This window comes from Solanum pennellii, chromosome 9, assembly GCF_001406875.1.
Source record: "Solanum pennellii chromosome 9, SPENNV200".
Classification (NCBI taxonomy): domain Eukaryota; kingdom Viridiplantae; phylum Streptophyta; class Magnoliopsida; order Solanales; family Solanaceae; genus Solanum; species Solanum pennellii.
The window spans coordinates 29,004,721-29,018,124 of record NC_028645.1 but is presented as its reverse complement, the minus strand read 5'-3'; the positions used below and the strand labels follow the sequence as shown (position 1 = coordinate 29,018,124).

Sequence of the window (13,404 nt, the reverse complement as noted above, 5' to 3'; positions counted from 1 at the left end):
TATATATATATATATATATATATGTACATATCAAACCAAGTCTTAAATCCTAGTTCTGATACGTTCTAAAGTCGTACATCATTCTAGGGTCAAAGCATGCAATAACACATGTGAGCTGAACAATTATGACATGAAAGAGTTCAAGAAAATTACTGGATCAAGAAAATTATGGATCAACTCACTTGCAGTCATTGACACAACTTCACAATCCTTTGTTGATTCAATTCGAGTAGCCGATGATTGGTAATAAGGTCGATTTGGATTTGGAAATGTTCTTTCAAAACTCTCACGATGAATAGAACACCTCCCTTCACTTGATGAATCTACCCAATTTGGATCATTTCTTTTCCACAGTTCAACCATTTCATTCATACAAGTCACAACAATCTCAAACATTTTTGTTTTTTGCCTATCAAGTAGTTCATAATGGAGACATTATTGAAATATTATTAGTATTTATTGAATGTGCTTGAGCATTATTATTAGTATTATTTTCCTGACCAAATGACAGAGGATATCCAATAGTTGATTTTGATGGTGCCAAATTTGAAACCATCACAGAAGGCCTTCCAGGAACACTTGAGACGAGTTTTAATACTCTTTCATACTGAAAAAAAATTGTTAAGTTAATTTACTTATAATAACATGTATATATTATTTTTAATAAGCATGATTTGAAAACCTAAGAGGATAAGAGTACGTAATTAAGTTTTTATAAATATATATAAATTAAACTATTTTCATTCAACTTGATCTCTCTTGTCAAGGGCGGGTGAAACTCGCAACTCATAAGCACGGGGCAAAAATGAATTCAAGATCTAAACTTAATGGGTTAACACTTTTTAGGCATTTAACACTTTTTTGGTTGATGGTGGGGGGGGGGGGATTTTCACCTAGTTTTTAGTACCCTAATTAGGACATCCACAAATTAGGATTAACATCATGTAAGGGGTAGATGTTACAAACCCTTTTAGTTGACATCTAAAGCTTAATTCGTTGTATTTATAAATTTATGGATCCGGATATAACTTATTTTTAAAAAAAAACTAGCAATTTTTTCATGTATCTATGCTTTGTGTAATAATTATGGTATTCAAATAAACTGGGTGCCTATAATCAGCATCCACCTCAATAGATATCTTAAAGGTGGAATATAGACATATATGAGTAAAAATTGATTAGAACTTTAAAAAAAACGCAGGTCACAAGAGCTTTTTAAGCACGCTCAGTTCTCTTATCCATCGGTCCAATGCACAGGTCATAAATCTAACTTCCTTCATTTCAAAATTCAAAGTACAACGCTGAGATAGGTGCTAAATGCCTTAAATCCCTGATTGATCAATCAGGTTCAAACCACGAATTTTCCTCGACTTTTGTTATACATAAGTAATTCTTTTTAAGATATATAAATTAATTAATAGCAGAAATAAATAAACTAAAATAAATAGTATAAATATAAGGATTACTTGTTCCCTCAACCTTTGGTTTTCCATTTTCATTATATGGGTCCTTTCTTCTTTTCCAATGGGTGGTCCTTCACACTTTGGACACATTGTTTTCTTCATTGCCTCTTTCGTTGTGTTATTCTCACAAAGAAATCTTTCCTTTTCTTTTCTAAGAGCAATTTTAATGGATCTCTCATTTTGAGTCTGATGAAATATATATAACAAAAAAGAATCACATAAAAATAAGATATTATGAGTTAATAAAATGTAGAAAGAGAAAGAAATATTAGTAGTTTTTGGACAAATAACATTTTCCACCTCTAAAATATAGGTATATTATGATTTTGATCCTTGTAATATTTGAAGAATCATATTTAACTTTTAAGTAATCAAAATTTCTGCTTGTAGTACTTTTATGTATGGCGTATTGTCATATCCGGGTTTACTCTCTAGACGTAACCGGCGTCGGCATCCTCTTTAAGGACTAAGACTAGATTCTTAGTCTCATGTCATTACATTCATAGGTTGAAATTGCGGAAAAATTTAAAACTTTTCATTACATCTACTTGGAGGTTTACATCGACCTCTACATACACATAATATAGTCGTATTAAGTATACATAGACCTTCATATAGGAAGGTTACATAGCCTACTACTTTTGTTGCACATTATTATATAGAAAATACCATAGTCATAAAAGTCGTCTCACCTCATAACCATCTAATTGGAGTATATCAAATTTGGGCATAGCCCTTACATAAATCCAACAAGACCACATATAGGTCATACAAAAGTATAATACAATTGAAAAGGAAAGAAATGAATGAGTCTTAAACTCATAACAAGTCTTTAAGATAGATAGTGGCATTGCCGTCGGAAGTTGAGGACCTACCCAACTTGGATGAATAAGGAATCTAAGCCTTCATCAATGTCGCCTTCCAAAAAACTTCAATGACCGCAACCTAAAAAGTTGGGGAAAGGGAAAAAAACTGGGTTAGTACTCCACATGTACTAAGTATGAAACCATATGCACATATAAAAGCAAAACATGCTAAAAAGGGACTTTTAGTCAAAACATGTCATTTTACAAGTTTAAAAGTCTCATTCATAACCAAGCAAGTCATACGAATCAACCAAACATGCTTACTAACTCAAACAAGTAATATGTATCCCAACATACTGGAACCCATGATTTACTACAACCCTATCATCAACGAATAACATCATAAGCATGGCCAAGAGTTAATCATATCATAATAAACAAGACAACTCCTCATGAATCCTTAAAAAGCCAACAAGTGCAATGCATAGTCCCATAACCTAACTCAATCAAGTAGCCTCAACAAGAAACCATAACCAATGTCCAACTCCACATAGTATAACATTTAGATATGCATTTCATCTTATTTTAACAATATAATCCAACACATACTCATAAGTAACCAACATATAGTATCAACAATGTGCAAGTTCATTATGGAAATAGCATATATCTTCATAACATAACATATATAAGAACATCCTCCTAAGACTCCCCTCAAGGCTAACTAGTGCAATGTGTAGGTAGAATCTCATACCCCTACCTAAACTAAGTTAGACCCCTTAGGTTATCCAAGTTACAGTGCAAATACTTTAATTCATTTTACCTTTTTGGGAATATCTTGCCCTTACCGACATAGACCACATGAGCTAGTGTGGAATCCGGTATCATAAGACCCTAAACCAAAAGAAACTGGACAACTTGCCAAAGTAGTACTAAAACATGAAAGATAGCAACTATGTGGATCCACTAGCTAGTATTCCTATGGGGGAAACATAGTTCAAGAACTAGGAGATATAGTTGGGACCCTCTTTATGCACTATGCATTACAATCTCCAATCTCAAGACTACTTTAGTTCTCCTACCTTCCCTATGTGGAAAGGGACACTCCTCGATCTAGTGCACTCGGTGCTAAGCTAGAGTCCCTTTTTTGAAATATCTTTAAGCCTTTAATTATCAATCACTGCCTAGTTTAGATCATAGGGTCTACCCCTTGAATAAACATTATCATCAATAGCTCAAAAAAATTGTACGAGTATAAGCCCTTTCATCACAATTCATATAAGGGAGGTTAACACATTACATATCATTTCATAATAAGGCACATTGGTATACATCACCACCCTTATAACCTTTACATCTTAACAACCTCACAACCATAGTTAAGACATTTCAATTCAACATCATACCACCCTATCAATCCTAATACAAGGCATACTCCAATATAATATCATGACTTAACCACAATATATCACAATTGAATGTAAAGATAGAGATTCTAAGACTTACCAACTCTTCCTCATAGTTTATCATCAAGGCCTTACCATAAACCCTCAATTCAATCCAATTTAGATGTTCAGCATCATAATTCAATATTCAACATGATAACAAGACTAGAATAAACACTATAGCACAATTCAATACTAGATCATAACCTAAAATAAGATGCTTAGGTCAACTATCTTTCTAACCTAGATCAGCTTCTCAAGACTAGCATGGAAGACTACAATTCACTCCAAATTGTTAATAATTATTGTAACGACATCATCTAATGGTGATTTAACCCATAAGCAAGACAATTGAATCAATTAAAACTCAATTCACATCAAGATCAAATCTAGGGTTAAGGGTTAAAGATCATATTCTTCAATTTGAATCAAATCATTACAATTAATCATAATCAAGTTCCATTACACAATAATCTATCCATTATATCTAAATAAACCATAATAAATCAGTTCACAATATTAATTTTGTAATTGGATGAAACCCACATGAAAACTCAACTTTTGAAATCTAATTTGAAGGAATCCTTTCAGGAAAGAGTCTCAAAGGTGAATTAGATCCCATACCTTAACATTTGATGAATATTTGATGGTGAATTCGTCCCTTTCCAGCCCCCAAACCCTTTCCTTGCTAGTCTTCAATGGTGATTTCAAGTAGAGAGAGAAAGAAGAGAAGGAAGAGAGTTTGTATTGAGAGTTGTAACTAGATTAATTGGGGTTGGGGCCTATATATGGGAGTTAAATTAGTTGATTAGTCTTCCCTTAATCCCAAACTAACCACTAAACTATTTAATTAATTAAATGAATTTAATTAAAAACGTGCAGGAAATTTAAGACCCTCACAGACGGAACCATGTCGACGGACCGTCTGTGAGTCAACGGACTGCCCCCCCATCCTGCCCTTTGTAGGTAAGTTCAGAGACTTGTGAAGGCGAGGGGATTCCTCATATTGGCTAAGTGGGACAACGGTGGCACCAACGCCCCGTCAGTCCACACACGGAACGTAGCCTATCGCGTCGATGCACACTGCTCAGCCAGTGTTGGCTCAACCTGCAGAGGTCCTCCTCATGGGCCCTTGGTTGGCCCTTGGGGAGTCGTACACGGAAGTTTCGACCATGAAACAACCTAAACACCTATTAGATATCCTTTAACCACTTTTCATAAATTTCGAACTCCTAAAAGCTAGTCAAATAGGCTAAGGCACACTAGTACCCCTTTGAAACAACTTCCAGACGTCATGGACATTTTGGTTCTTAAACTTCCTAAATGACCTATATTCATTAGAATAGGTACTAAAACAGTTCTTAGACCCCGTGACACCTATGTTAAGCTCTAACACTCGTCTTGGATTTTCAAAGTGTTACACGTATGTTGTATAAACTACTTTTAAATTATATTATAATCAAACATTGAGCAACAATACAAATTTAACATAACACATAGATAATTAAGTAATTGTACAACTAATCATTATGTTAAATTTGTGAACATTCACAAACAAAGGAATCAAAAGTGCACATTCCAATTAACTGTAGGTTTAGGTACTGAGGAAGACATTACTATTATCAAAATGAGAATTTTATATTAATTGATGTACCAAATTAAGCCTTTTATTAAAAAAATCCGTGAACATTATTTTCACCTTCCACCTTTGCTTAAAATATTAAATTCCTGCTCTAATTTTGAACAGCATACACTTTCTTCATCATATGAAATATATATTTTGAAGAATGTTTACATGGGTGAAAAAATTAGTCCATGAAAGTTTGATTTACCCAATCTGAACGTGTTTTGCTAGGCATATTTCATGGGGTTAAATTTGGGCAGGAATCAAAGTATAACATGATTAAAATTCAGTTGATATAAACTAAATATTTAGCTCAAAATAATTCATAAATTAACTTGTTAAATGTACATAGAAAACAATAGCATACCTAGTGTAAATCAACGAAAGTGGGGCCTGAGAGATAACGTGTATACATATCCTACAACTACCACAGAGGTAGAAAAGTCGTTTCCGATAGACCCCTGTCTCAAGAAAAATATAGACCAACACATTATAAAGAAAGAAATACAAAATAGAGAAACTCTTGTCAATTCTGTAGATAACCTATCAAATCATCCTAAACAATAGACGTAATAAGACAAAACAATAATAGAAGCGTAAAATTTCATAACTAATAACCAAACTAATAGTACGACTATTAGTGTAGAATGATAAGTGAGACAACTCAACAATCTACAAACATTTAACCTTTATATGTGTCCTTTATAAACTCATATCAAAGGCCTCAACTTTACTACACATATAACACCCAAAATTGCAATGCTCTATGAGTGCTCCAACTTGCCCAGTACAATGTCCTTGTTCCTCTATTTGATCAAGAGTTTGTGGAAGTAAGATTGCATCTCCATATGATGAGTGTCTACTCAATGAAGACATCTTCAACTCAACACTTATTGTCACATTCGTATCTCAAGGTAAGGCCTAGATCCAAAACTTATAAACCCTGAACTCACCGAAAATTGTTGATTTTACTAAGGAAGTTCACATCAGTGCAGATTGAGCCGCAAGGAGTTGATACAACTGCAATAAACCCATAAAACTACCAAGTAAGATCCTAACTTTTGATCTAATCATCCTTGTGATTTTTTCTTCCTGGTTGTTTCTTTTGTTAGTTAAGACATCAGAAATGTTGTTCTATAGTGACTGCTCCTTTTTGTGCTTCTAATTTTTTATTAGAACATAGTAAGATGCCTACTTATTCCTATTCCTCACACCTCCCAAGTACTACAACTTATACTCATCGACATACTATGCCTTAGATCCTACCCATCTAGTCTTCTAGATAAAAGTTATCCTTCTCTTCTTGAGGATCCTCAATAACTATAGAATTCCTCATCAAAGACCATATTCTTAGCCTGTACGTGATAAATTCATCTGTAAAAAGATATTACTTTGTAACATAATTTTACAAATAACGAGAAAAAACTATAGTAAAAAATAAAATGGTTAGAGTTGGAAAATTCAGTTGTGGTCTATTTTATGCTCAACACAAATAATTTATTAATTGGCTTATTTATTGGTACAAATTATTTTAACTATCCTGGACTTAGTACAATCAATCCATTTAATATCGCAACATTTCCTTCATTCATAAAATAATATAGAAAACAAAAATCATTAGTTCTTAGTTGCAACACCAAATTTTCTTTGACTTTAAATTCTCAAAAATCCTTGGCAAGTTATGGAACTTGCTTGTGAGTTTATGTACTTTGAATAATTTAACATGATTCTATCTTTTATTTTATTGAGCAACAAGTCAATCAACTTGGAGGCCGGATGATAAAACTACATATAATGAAAAGAAGCTTCTTTAGTGAATATATTAGTGAGGCAGAGAACATACATCCAAATATATTGATCAATTCAACGAGGCAAAAACAAATGATTGATTAGGGAAAATTTTATTGAAATTGAAAAGTTCAATCTCGAATAATTGAATTGATTGCACAAGGAGGAAAAAATAAAAATGAAAGTGGAAGTAAATAACCTAGTTAATAAGACGAAGAAATTTTTGTATTTACTAACACATTCTAACAACTTAACCCATTTTAGAGAAATAATTTAACAAGAGATTCACTAGCCTTGTCATACACCGATCTTACCTTTATAGTCACTTTTACTAGATTTTTGAAAAAATTAATTCAAGAAATACTAATTTGTTGTTTTGCTGAATAATAATACTAACAACAACAACAACAACATACCTTTAATTAAGTATAATTGAATTGATAGAAAAAGAAATAAATAATTAGGAATACCTTTATTTGTGTCGTTTTGTTTTGAGACCAAATCCTGACCTGCTTAGGTTCAAGCTCAGCTCCTAGCCAATTAGTTTAGTTGATTTTCATTTGAAAGCGGACAGTTCTCGAAGAATCTTCATTAAAAATTCAGGAAAAAAAAACTTTATTTAAAATTTTAAAAAAATAAACCTAAAAATGAAAAAGTAAAAAAAAAAACGTGTCATAAAAAGCATGGTGGATTGGTAGCATTTCTTCATCATAAATCAGGGTCTCAAATTTGAGCATTGGAATTAAAGCCTCCTTGTTAAGAAACATTTTACCCTAAAATGAGACTCAATTCCTCACTTGAATTTTGATTAGTTGAGCCTAGATCAAGTACCATATACTCCTCAAAGATTGAGGAGCAGTAAGTACTCCTTAATCCTTAACTAGAGGCCTCATTGTGAGTCCTGGGACAAGAGTTGTCACATTCCGCAGGGAGTAGTTGATCCCTCAAAGTAAGGCTTTGTAATGTGACTATGAACTAACTTTCCTAAAGTGGGACTTTTATATGTAAATCTATCTAGTTCAACTATAGTGAATTTTTCAAGCGATCTGGATTAGTTGGGCCCTTAAAAGAGTTATCTATTAAGCCTCAAAAGGGGTACCGAACATCATGAGAAAGAGATTGTTTGCTTTTTTGGTGCAAAAGTGAGAAAGAAATTGAAATTAAATAAACTCATCTACTTGTACTAAAGTTATTGATGAATAATCAAGAACAAACTGATCATTGATAAAGTTGTATATAAACAGTAGATTAATCATTCGAATAAATTATTTCAAATCAATTTTAGCAACTCAATAAAAAAATTATAAGCGAAATCAAAAATATATATCTTCTATTAAATTTGAATGGCCATATGGATAGCAAGAGAAAGAAGCAACACCAAAAAAAAATAAAAATTAAATATAAATTAATACACATAAAACACATACAAAAAATAAATTATTCTATTGCTAGTGATTCTGAATTTATCACTCATGAATTTTAAGAACATAAGATGATCTCTTTAAGCAAAAAAAATTAATTTTTTTTGAATATATATGAAGGATAAAGTTCTTAAAAAAAAAATTATTGTACGCTTCAAGTCTTTGAATTTGTTCGATACAGTGTCTGCTATGCCTTTTTTATCCTTTATGGGTATTTGATGATTCTTCATCAGGCTCTTCCCCAGAATCTGTTATTTCTTTTTGCTAATTTTCGGTTTGATAAAACAAATTTATGAAAGAAACACAAAAAATCAAGTGTTAATCTATTTGATTTATTGTGTAGACAGTCAATTTCTAAAAAAATAGCTAAAACTAAACAAAGAGAAAAGAAATATATAAGAGAGAATTTTTTACATACCTTTTGATTGATGAGTAAAGATAGATAAAAAGAAATATAAGTGTTCTATGGGAAAATGCACAAGTACCCCATCAACCTATGCCCGAAATCTCAAAGACACACTTATGCTGTACTAAGATCCTATTACTCCCCTGAACTTATTTTATAAGTAATTTTCTACCTCTTTTCGGCCTATGTGGCACTAGCTTGAAAAAAAAGTCAACTAGCGTTGGGCCCACAAGATAGTGCCATGTAGGTCAAAAAGGGGTAAAAAATTATTAATAAAATACGTTCAGGGGGTAATAGGACCTTAGTACAGTATAAGTGTGTCTCTGAGATTTCGATCATAGGTTGAGGGGCTATTTGTGCATTATCCCGTATTCTATTTATATAGTAGAAAATAAGTTGATTTTACATGTGAAGACACATAGAATTTGATATCACAAAAAAGAAGGGAAAATTTTAAAGAATATAAAGTGTTAAGACAAGATAAGAATTGTGTTGTGTTTTGTTTTTCTCTCACAAAAGATTTGGTTTGAGATTAGTACATATGTTTTGTTATTTATAAATGGGAAAAGAACAAATATACCCCAAACTAACATAAATGGTATGCAGATACCCTCTGTCATACTTTTGGACATTGGTGCCCGCCCCTGCCGTTCAATGCTAGAGCATATATACCCTTTATACTAACGGGCATACACCTTTCATCATCTTATCCGCCGACCCAATATTTATTAAATATCATATTGATGGATAAGATTGTATTACATGTACCTATTTAGTCTTCCGTTAGAGTGAAGGGTATACATGCTATAGTTTTTTGATGATAGGGTCACCAATGACCAAAAAATATGACGCAGGGTATCTGCATACCATTTATGTCAATTTTGGGGTATATTTATCTCTTTTCCTTTATATATTGTCTATTTAAATTTCATCATAAGTTAGATTTCATAAAAGGACATATATTTATAACTTTCTTTCCATCAAAAAAGTTCATAATTATTTTTTCAAATAGTAAAATCACAATTTTTTAAACCATATTTTAATAACTAATCTAATAAGTACCAAACTCGATTAAAAGAGGATAAACTTGACTGGACCTCAAAATAATTAGGGTAAAAGGGCATGATACACCTATAAATTTTGCAATTTATAGTAAAAATATACCACTCATTACAAAAGGGGCTCACATATACTCATATTATTACAAAAATGACTCAAATTTACCAACTTCGTCTAATAGAAGTGAAAAACTTAATTTAAATTAATTTCATTTTTAAAATTTATATCAAAAAAATAAAATCTATGTTGGTACATTTGATATTTTTTCAAAATTAAGTTGTATATTTGATCTTTCTCATGCATGAGTTCCTTTTTTTCTTCTTCAATGGCATGACCCAAAAATAGGACGTGATAACACTCATCTATTCCACCAAAAACACTCAGCCTCAAACCCAACAACACAAATAAAAGTGGAAAGTAGAACAAGAATAACATAAGAGCGGAACACTTAGTCATTCCAATATAAATCAAATATTGGTTGTCCTATTTACAATCCACTAATATTAATACACAATTGAAATATAAGTGCAAGTATCAATGTATTTGTCTATGCAATAGAGCAAAACATAAAATAAGAAACAAGAGGCCCATAGAAATGACAGGGATCTACCTCTCAATGTCCTTGAGAAGCCTTAAAAATAGAAGTAGAGCAATCGCATGGACCGGAGCTCAGAACCTACCAGTGTAGAAGTCAGGGGTGAGTAGTAAACAACACAATACTCAGCAAGAAACCTATTAAACAAAGAAAAACTAGGCTAGAATGCGATAGTCATTTCACCCCAACTGAAGTGTCTAGACTACAAACTGCATTAAATCAGCTCAATCTAACAATTTCACAATACACAGTTCATAAGGCTTGGCAATCACAGGCCAACAGTCATAGTTCAACAACTAACATTTATTAAGTATACCTAAGTTTTATTAAACTAATTTTATATTATATGTTTTCATTAGAACTTTTTATTGTTTACCTTCTTACTTCATTATGTTTGTGTATATCCAACCTTCTCGAGCCTTTATTCATAGCAATAAAACTACAACAAAAATAACTTTTGCTGATAATAAATATGCACATCAACAAAGAATGCTAAACTTGTTCAGACGACCTTGGGCGGAGTTAATCGATCTCGCCAAATGGACGTGAGTTGAAGATCCAATGGTCTTTTTGACTTTTTAAATTAATCCGTTTAAATTCTATAATTTGTTCTTTTCCTTTCGTTAATCCACATTTCTTTCTTAGTTTCATAGTTTATTTTAAATAATTCAATCAAGTTCATCATAATTGCATCTCATTTCCATCATTCCAAGTCCCCCATATGTATCATCATTATTGGTTCTTCGTTAACTCTTTGTTATTTTACATTACTCTATAAGTTTCTTGAATCCATGTTCTTAGAGTTCTAGTTATCATTCATGATTGGGTTGTTGTAATTGCATGATTGCTTCAATTTTGTATTAAATGTTTCGCTTAGATTCGACTCAATCTACTCCCGAACGCACAATCCGCTAAACAAAAGAGGAGTGATTCTTTTGTAAGGCCATCAACTATCTTATTACTACCACGGAGCCTGTTCCAACTTCTGTTCTAGCCCCTCTGGGTTCTAGCCCCTAGGATTCTAAATCATCTCAAAGTTGTAGGAATGCATACTATTTTTGAGGAGACACGATTGTTCATGGATGGTGTGATAAATAGATATCCTATGATTTGGCGAGATCTTATAAGGTTTCATAAATTTGTGTCGTTCACAAAGTCCCATCACCCGTATGTTCTCAATTTGATGAGGGAATCTTATGATGTGTATACACAATTGTTACCAAGAGGTAAGAAGAAAAAGGTTTGGCTTGACCCTATTGAAGTTGTTGAAGTTTGAGGTAGGAAAGTGAAGTGTATAAAAATTGATATTAATAATGCATTGGACTGCACTGTGCAAATTCGTCACAAGTTGGCCAATAAGCTTGAAAAGACATTAGATGGGCTGACGGTTTGGCTTGCCTCATTCTTGAGTGAGACTGCAACTCCTTAGATTAAGGAGGGAGTGATAATCGAAAAGAAGTTCATGCACATCACCATGCGATACTGGTTTGGGTTTATATGTAGCTCTTTGATGCCATCTCAGAACGAGTCTATTCTCTGCCATACAAAAGATAATATGTTAGGGTTGATCATCGCTAAAGAGAGGCTAAATCTGGGTTCAATAATTGCTTTGGAGAAATCCATGAGGGTTAATAAACACATACACATCACTACGCCAAAAGACAGGTCTTTCTTTTGTGGAGAAGAATGGTATAGAGATCACCACAACCTTAGCATGTGATATTCGTTGGATTGAAGTAGAGTACCTTTAAGACAAGGTCGAGCAGAAGAAGACAACGTGGATAACTCCTTGGTTTTTTATGTAGAATATTTGGAGGGTGAGTCTATACCTCCCACTTCTTTGTCTATGCCTCAGGTACTTCTATTATTTCTACTCTTACTCACCCTCCTTTAATCAAGAGGATGTGTTTCGGATGGGTATTGGGTAACCTTGTATATTCTACAGCTGAGCGAGCCTCTAGGCTTAAGGCATAGGTTCCCACCATGATTTACCGGGCTATAGAGACTGTCTTGTACCCCTTTGGAAGGAAATACGAGGGGCATAGGGAAATATTACGTGTGTATGAGAAACGTATTCATCGATTATCTGCCCGGATAAAAAAGTTGATAAATGATGTGGATGAATCAAAATCCATTGATATTTCATGTTAGTGGACTGCTTCTAGTGTCCCGGAGGGCGCACACATGGAAGTTCATGTGATAAATACTACAGAGCCTCGAGTTACTGATGATTCATAGACCTTCGAGGTTTAGCAGGAGGGCATAGGTTCCGAGGAGGAGACTAGACTATAGCCCGACTGTTAATCCAAATGCGGAGTTGTATTACCTTGAGAAGGCGATTCTGGAGATTACTACTGAGGTGTCCATCTGTGACACTTCTATGATTGGCTCTAGTGGGTCCAAGCCCACTAAAGAGCCCATTACACCTACCTTGGGGGATGAGCAGGCCATTGATGCCCTAAATGAGGCTGCACTAGTTTGCCACACCTCTCCACTTCCCTAGATGACAGGGCAACCCTCTTACTCTCTCTATGATTTTATACTTAATTTTGTGGCTTAGAGGATAGTTTCTATTTTTTTTGTGGAGTACAGGGAGTTTTATTTGATTGGGTTGTAATTGTGATACATACTCTGATTTTTCATACCTCTTGGATTATAATTATAACTTGATGGTAGTTAACTTCTTATTTGCTTTGATAGTATAATTTCTTTTGTTTTGGTTTAGTTTTTTTGATTCTCATGCTTGTCTAAATTTTGAATATCGATTGTGCACAACTGTGTCTTCTCGAAAAGTGAT

General features: G+C 33.2%; 1 pseudogene; it reads right to left on the bottom strand.

The window, feature by feature from the left end:
• LOC107030078 overlaps nucleotides 1–13,058 on the bottom strand; it is a 55,538-nt pseudogene extending 42,480 nt beyond the window's left edge.
• Nucleotides 13,059–13,404: the final 346 nt, after the last annotated feature.